We start from the raw sequence: 8,757 nt of genomic DNA, 5'->3' as shown, positions 1-8,757 counted from the left end.
ATATATATATATATATATAGTTTGACTACGCCCTTATGGTCCACATACGGTTGGAGCGCCTTAATCCACTAGACAAAAAAGCTTCTATTTGGTTAAATGGTTACCACACAACGTATTAAATGGCTTCTTGGTCTACAGGAAACCATTTGGTTTGTCACTCAGTGTTGAGTCACCACAGCCTAAGGTATGGGAGCACTACAAACGGATGGTGGATGCGCCGCACTGTATGAGTGTATCACTTGTTTTGTCTGACCTCCCTCCCCTAATTCCCTCATCTTTCCTGTCACTTTTTATTACTCTTCTTTCCTTTTCAGGTGGCTTTACATTGAGTGACAAGCCTAATTATTTCCTGTAAGCCAGGCAATCATTTACATCGCTGGGTGGTAACCATATAACCAACCTACAAACGTTCCCTGTCAACAAGTGGGTTGGCAGAGGGTTAGTGCCCCTCTCCGTAAAACCACTAACTCATACAAACGGCCACCCCTTACACGATTACTGTACTGCTTCTGGTCAGATATATATTTTTTTTTTTTTCATAACAACAGAGGAACGAAAAGCAAATTAAAAAAAAAAAAAAAATAAGGGCACAAGCATTATCGAATGCTGTATGGTACTTTACATCCAACCACGGCAGTGCATTCATCATAGCTACACATTCGGAACGGTACAACTAGCCTTCAAACCCAGATATACTGTAATTCCGAAACTGTTAAGTAACAAGAAGCACCCCTTACGGACGCGTCATCTCCCACTCAAGTTACCGTATCGTGTTCTTTTGAGACCGCTCACTGCAGAACACAGTATGTTACTACAGCTCTTGTTAGTTTTGTACTCACCAAGCCACGATTCCGGCTCATACTGGGAAATAGTCCACATAGGCTACATTACTACACTCATACCCTCTACCCCTACAGTCAAGGGAAGAATTTCTAGCTGAATGAAATATCCTGGTGTTATCCAAGACAGTAAATAAGACGTCCCCTTGCTGGACGTTACTGAAGCTTTCTAAATTCGCTGTTATTAAGATCCTGCTGTGCGCGGTGGAACAATAATGTTATGAACATAATTATAAAGCACGGAACTCACTTCGTTAATGCTGGGGTAGATACTATATTTCTACGATTTGTCCGGTAAGGTGCTATTTATTATTTGGATAGTTAATTACTGTCTTATACTACGTTGTGGGATGCTGGCATTCTTACGGGTGATTTCAGTTTACTACCGGTAGTCGGAGATCCCAGAATGGTAAACCAACCAGACACAGATGCTGTAATAGCATTTGCAGCCTAACTTCGATTATTTCGAATAACCAACAACAACCAAGTCCATGTCAATACATATAGTAATATTTGTACCATACGATATTTAATATTCTTCTGTGTATTAACGTCACATACAGAATTCATAGGGTTATACAGTACTTAGTATTTAAGTTCGGCATAGTCGCGGGAACCTTGGCTAATAATAGGCTACTGTACAGTAACTACATACTGTTGCTTTACTGTCAGACTAACATGGCCGTTTACCGTAAGCTGAATCAACAACAAATAGATTAGGCCACTGAGTTTACTGTGAATATAAGCGGAAGGGAAAGTATCAAGAATATTAGCCATGAACTACTGATAAAAACGGGCAGAATGGGTTGTTAGGGGATGATACTTGTCGGTAGACTGCCATAACTATTAAAATTTCACATTAGCGCTCTTCATGAACCAGTTTTCACTCAGTGGCCGCGAATCAGTTTGTAATTACCGTAGTTGGTTAACCTACGAAAAAAATTACCTTGTATATTATCAAAAAACAGTATTTCAACATCTAAAATGAAAACGGACGGGGCATGTCCCCACTACCACCCTGACAATGCCTCTGAATCTAACAGCAGCAAGAATCACATCGTGGCACTAACACTACGCTTCTCAGATAACAATCGATATCTACATAAGGCGTTATATTTTCATGTTTGTCAGCCTTCCATTAATTTTTCATCATGGAGTCTTGTAATACAACGTCAGATCATGCCAATATACACATTCAATTACTTACACACGTTAACACTGACCACAACTCCTTACCACCACAAACCATCTGCAGAATGACTGACATACATAAATTATATATATATATATATATATATATTATTGATGTTCTTGTTTCTGAATTACCATTTTATTCTGTGAATGAGTGGTAGCGCATTGTGGAGTATAACAAAAGAATAAAAACGTACAAATGACAGCCTATAAAATTATACCATAAATATTCTACTCTTACATCTCGCAAAATAACTGTACTCCATTAATGTTGAAGACCATGTGGCCGTTCACTGGGGCAAGACAGGGCAGATCGCAGTGGCTGGGTGTGGGTGGGTCGCTTGAGTTCAGTATAACCAGTGTACTGTTCTAGGTTTGGGAACTTCTTACCTGGAATAGTTGCGATGTGTTCGCTCTAGAAACAACTATTTCCTGTGTATGATCACCACACGAGCTACAGTTTCATTAATCCAAGAGTGGGCAGCTATGTTGTGTCTGTGTGAACTAGGGTCAGTCCGTCACTCACTAAAACAGACTAAGAGGAGCGAAAGCCGCCTACACCCTGACCACAGCCAGATGCACACTGGACCCTTCCCCTGGCGGAACTTGGCTGCCTGCCTCCGTCCCTCAACCATCACCCTCACCGTTGCCAATATCACTGGCGCCCACACCCTGACGCCCACATGAGTTAGCAGTTCATGTCGGTTTTAAAAAATCATGCTCTACATTTTGTAGCAATAAATTTAAGTGGAATAACAAACTGTTGCTGCACCTTAGGAACCTACGTCTTCAAAATGCGTTGAACCTCAGTCCACCGCACCAAATGCCGATCAAATGCTGATTGATGGCGATGTCAGTATACTGCATGGCTATACGTTCATCAGACTCAACTATAACATACAATGCTTAATATTCCTTTAACTAAATGCATGATCATAAGCGGAATATCGCCAAGGATGACCCAGTAAATACTGTACAACGTTTAAGCATTGGTAACAACGCTGGAGGCAAGCAGATAGTCTCTTTATAGCCCAACCTAAAGATGCTCAGTTAACACTTGAAGCAGATTTCTCTTATTATAAACTTTTTTTTTACGAATCCTTCAGCGATAAACTGCTCATGGTAATACCATAACCTCTAACATAAATATAGGTAAGGCAAATCTGGTACTCTACTGAATGAAACCGAGGGTACTTGCTTCGCACACAATTTACAACCCCGATAGAACAACATTGGATGTTTCCTTACTTGAATTTCATCTTTGTACTCTTTGTCAGGGAAGCAGTGTTATTGCCTAGGCATATATCAGATCAATTATTTCAACAAGGTTATTAATGTTTCCTGAGATAGATTCATGGAGTTCCATGCGGGGCTAGGATGGGAGACGTTAGCAGGGTGAGAGGGGCAGCCTGCCCGAGGTACAAGGACTACACGCTGATGGCGTCTCATTTTCCTTACTTGGTAGCCCTTGGGATAGCCGAACAGAACTCTGTACCTCATTACTTACATGAAATTTAAGTCTACGAACTAGTCCTCAGTCATGTAGGGAAACTTATACTGAAGTTGCAGGCCAGGGAAAAATCGTCTTTGTGTTACTCCCTACCGAAATCAGGAAGGACTGACTGAAATATTGTTATAAAGATATAGCCTAGAGTTCATATCAGAAGGTGACAAGCACTTGAAAGGATTAGTTAGATTCACTCTCTTGATGTGTGTGCGTTTCAAGCCAGGGAATCGCATTATAATACTTCTAGCAGTGATCGGCATATTCTTCAGCCTCAATCAGTGGTATGTCCTGTTTTCATTGCGAAAAAATATACCAGACTCCTGAAATTGTTGAGCCCCCAGTCACCCTACCTACTGATGGTCGCATTTAATACAGGATCAAGTGAATAAAGTAAATGAAATTTTATTAACTTATTCTCTAATTTCTGGTATACATTTGACATTGCCTCAAACAATATCGATTGTAATCATCCACCTTGCTCGTATTTACACTATCAGATTATCTTTCCAGTCGCATGAAGGTTACGAAATTCTCAGGATAGCCTATATTGTACACTACGTACTGTTATCAGTCCCTGAACGTGGAGCACTGGCGCCGTCACGGTAAGGGGACATGAATGAACTGCAACAGCAACCTGCACTTTGCTTGGCTGGTTTTATAAGCGACACCTGTCAACACGTTTAACCCGTATTTTTGTCTCCTATGAGAAACCCTAGGGTGGGATCAATTCTCTGCCGTAACATAGATTTGTTATAGCCGAAAGAAACAAAGGCATGGGAAACTTTGCAGTCTTCTTTTCTCGTCCTTCCTAAATATATAAACCTACGACACTTTTCCTCTCGTAACCAAGATTTGTTTTCGAAGGAGGAACGAGATACGATAAGACTGTACTTTCTTCGTCCTGTCGTTCCTGGGAATATAAATATAGTAGTGACATGAAACTGATCGGAAGTTTGCCCGTGAATCTGCCTCCTGCTCCTTGAAGTCGAGACACCACTGTCACTGGAGAAGTGGCCTACTCTAATCCAGCTACATGCATGCGTATGAATGAAGGCGATGTGCAGTGGAAAGATGTCTGCCACGGTATTTAGAGTATTTTTATGTCACCGAGGGAACTTTGATAGGGTGCAAACATGCGAAAATACATTATTGCTGCACTTACGAGTACTTACGTGCTCGTAGTAAGTGGTGGCGACCATCATTCACTCACTTGATGTAATGCTGCCTACTTTTTCCTTCACATTTATTCTATCTCTGCGTCTGCCCATCTCTACTCATATTTCCCCTCCTGTCTTCCTATTACTTTTTATTACTCTTGTTTCCACTTCAGGCGGATCAACACTGAGTGACAACTCAGAAACCATTTACAACGCTGGGTGAAAATCATATAACCAGATAACGGGATACTGTGAAGCCTGCTATGATGCCCCTGCTAGCGGAGCGTGACGCAAATGCGGCATCCAGCCAGGAGCCAAACATCCACACTTTTCCCCGTGCTTAGCTGTCGCGGGTCGCTGTCAACAAGGGAACGTCAGTTCACTGCACGGGACAGCCCTGCAGAGGAGACTGTTTGCCTGCGGTTGACGGGTCTGCTCAGACAGACGGGTTGATTAATATCAACTTACATGCTCGCCCCCCGAGAATCATACGCAGACCTAGGTGATTAATTTGTACCCAAACATGGTATGCGCCCAGCCACCCGAGACCTCAAGGGTGACAAGATACCGTACAGGTTCCCCTTAAGATCTCACTGCATTCGACGTAAAGTTAGTTTAAATTTCAGTGGAATACGCTGGATTTTTTTGAGATGTTGATTGTGGGGATGGGCACAAAAATGACCTCTCTCTCTCTCTCTCTTTCAAAACTATATGTATGTATGTATATATGCACAAGTGTATACGAGTAGGTATATGCGCTTACAACTACGCTCTAACTGTACTGTCCATCATATCGGGGACTTGACTTCAAGTTGCCTAAACATATTGAAACTTTACTTCAAAGCCTAAGATAATTTTATCATTACTTTAATTCTTCGCTAATATGAGAAATTAGAGGCCCCTCCAAAGGGGGAATCACATCAGCCGCAAGCCGATACATATGCAGCCCGGCTCGGAATATAACTTTGACCTTGACCTACTTTCACCAATTTCGAACTCGTAGGAGATTTTCATCCCTACTGCACACCTGTAAAATTTTGTGAGGATATCTTGAGCGTTTGCGAAGGTATCGTGCTAACAAACACACACACAGACTGACAAACTGAAAACAATACTCGCAGGAGATTTTCATCCCTGCTACACACCTGTGAAATTTTGTGATGATGCCTTGAGTGTTTGCGAAGTTATCGTGGTAACAGACACCTACTTTCACCAATTTCAAACTCGTGATCGATTTTTTTTCCCCTACTACACACCTGTAAAATTTTGTGATAATATTTTGATCGGTTGCGAAGTTATCGTGCTAACACACACGTTCCTGACCATCCACCTTTGCTGAACTTTTTCAGTGTCTCAGTTACACAGAGAGTAGGCCAGCATGCTCTCCAGTACAAATTTCTCTAACTATCTTCACCAAACTACATGCACAGTACACACTACACTTCCTATTCAAAATTTGTATTTTGTTTTTCTCTTGGAGGGAACTGTTACTGCGGGCTCATGGCCTTTGGTTCCTTCTTCCTCGCATAAACACACACACACACACACACACACACACACAAACTGAAAACAATATCAGCTTCGCTATCGCGGCTGGTGAATGTTAAATGAAATAGAAACTGCTACAACAGTGTGGATTACGATAACGTTCATTACCGCAAGGACTTCATACCCAACCTAAATTCTTGGGTAATACTATCTCTACCTATCCACAGCCAGACGCCATAATCCCATAAGGGGTAGCCGTTTGAGTATATAAGTTGTTTACGAGGAGGGGCACTAACCCTCCGCTAATCCACTTGTTGACACGTAGGGATAACTCCTCTATCTAATTTTAGGGTGAGCCCTGGGGAACTGGTGAAAATAATGTAAAACAAAGTGAATCAGACAAATATTGTATGTACTGTATTGTAAATTAAATAATACACTAACTTAGCAAATTTGGGTACTTTTAACAACTGCGTGAAAGTCATTATCCTGTACGCATCTGAAACAAATATTCATGATTACGGCTAACTCCACAGAAATGGCCACCAGTAATTATTTGTATGTCCCCTAATATCCGTTCTAGTTGAGAACTATTTCTAAATTAATATTTACCCGTAACCGTAAAGGAGGCCTTTATCGTTCACTTCAACCGCACGGAGAAGCTCTTCCTGGACTTTCTTATTTTAAGTTGCTTTTGTTTCAACATATTGGTACATAATTAAAAAAAAAAAAAAAAAAAAAACTTCCTTGTGCATAAGGTGTAAGTTTTCATTTACACAACTAGCCTACCATGCACTTCAGAACAACATGATATTAAATTATTATGAAGCCTTTAATGTTCTGGGAAGTCTTAGATAAACAAGGAGATTAACACTGCCTCCTCATGCGGGTATGATGAGGTGGTAGTTTGATATTAACCCTTTTGCCCCCAGTGTCCTCATTTTAGGACGGAACTGGGCATTTTCAAGAGTTAATAGAGAACCCCGGGGTAGGAACCTATGAACTTCGCGACTGTGAGACGACATACGGAGGGCAGTACGCTTAGTACCCGTCCAGCACAATCCCTCACACAGGAACCCTGGGAGCTAATGGGTTAAGCACTGGCAAGTCTATCAGTTTAAGTACGAAGTTAGACGGGATGAACTGAATGCCGTGAAAGTTATGACGTGTGTAATGATATGGCGGTGATGGTACGACTAGTGTTGTGGTGTGACTGATGGTGTAGTGGTGTGACTGGTGCGGATGAGTGAGTGGTGTGTGACTGGTCGTGCTTTATGACTGACGCAGTGAGGTGGTGTAACTGCCGCGGTGGTGTGGCTGGTGAAGTGACTACTGTATTGATGTAGTGGCGCGCCGGTGGTGCCATGGTATGACTGGTGGTTTGGATGGTGTTGGTGTGAGATGTGTGGTGGTATGACTGGTGCGGTGTGACGAGTAAAGATGTGGTGATCGGTGTGGTGGGGCGCCTGGTGCTGTGACTGTTGTGGTGGTGGGATTGGTGTGATGCTGTAACTGACGATGTCATGCTGTGATTGGCGGTGTGATGCTGTGACTGGTGGTGTGGGACTGTGACTGCTAGTGTGGTGTGACTGGTTGTGCTGGTGTGACTGTTGGTGTATTGGTGTAGTGATGTGACTGGTGGGTTGGCAATGTGACGAGGTGAGCTGGTGCGACTGGTGTGCTGGTGCGACTGGTTTTGTGGTGTCACTGGTATGATGGTGCGACTCATATGGCGGTGTGATTAATGTGGTGGTGTGGCTGGTGGTGTGCCTGATTCGCGTGACTGACTGATGTGGAGACTGGTGTGACTTGTAGCATGGTGTAACTGGAGATGAGGTGATGAGACTGGTGCGGTAGTGGGACTGGTTGCGTGGTGGTGTGGCTGCTGACTGGTGTAATGGAGTGACTGGTGGTATGACTTATGATGTGACTGGTCTCGTGGAATAGTACAGAGGTATCCATGACGAGTGTTTGCCAAGCCTTAAATAAACATAGGCTTAACTTCGTGTGTGTGTGTGTGTGTGTGTGTGTGTGTGTGTGTGAGAGAGAGAGAGAGAGAGAGAGAGAGAGAGAGAGAGAGAGAGAGAGAGAGAGAGAGAGAAACTAGCAATGAATATGAATGATTGTGTGTGTGTGTGAGAGAGAGAGAGAGAGAGAGAGAGAGAGAGAGAGAGAGAGAAACTAGCAATGAATATGAATGATTGTGTGTGTGTGTGTGTGTGAGAGAGAGAGAGAGAGAGAGAGAGAGAGAGAAACTGGCAATTAATATGAATGATTGTGTGTGTGTGTGTGTGTGTGTGTGTGTGTGTGTGTGTGAGAGAGAGAGAGAGAGAGAGAGAGAGAGAGAGAGAGAGAGAGAGAGAGAAAGAGAAACTGGCAATGAATATGAATGATTGTGTGTGTGTGTGTGTGTGTGTGTGTGTGTGTGTGTGTGTGTGTGTGAAACTGGCAATGAATACGAATGATTGTGTGTGTGTGTGTGTGTGTGTGTGTGTGTGTGTGAAACTGGCAATGAATACGAATGATTGTGTGTGTGTGTGTGTGTGTGTGTGTGTGTGTGTGTGTGTGTGTGTGA

The sequence above is a fragment of the Coenobita brevimanus genome, chromosome 18 (assembly GCF_032717465.1).
Source record: "Coenobita brevimanus isolate Jiangsu-jjx chromosome 18, ASM3271746v2, whole genome shotgun sequence".
In the NCBI taxonomy this organism is placed as follows: Eukaryota; Metazoa; Arthropoda; class Malacostraca; order Decapoda; family Coenobitidae; genus Coenobita; species Coenobita brevimanus.
The sequence above is the reverse complement of the archived record's forward strand: the minus strand, read 5'-3'. Positions refer to the sequence as shown.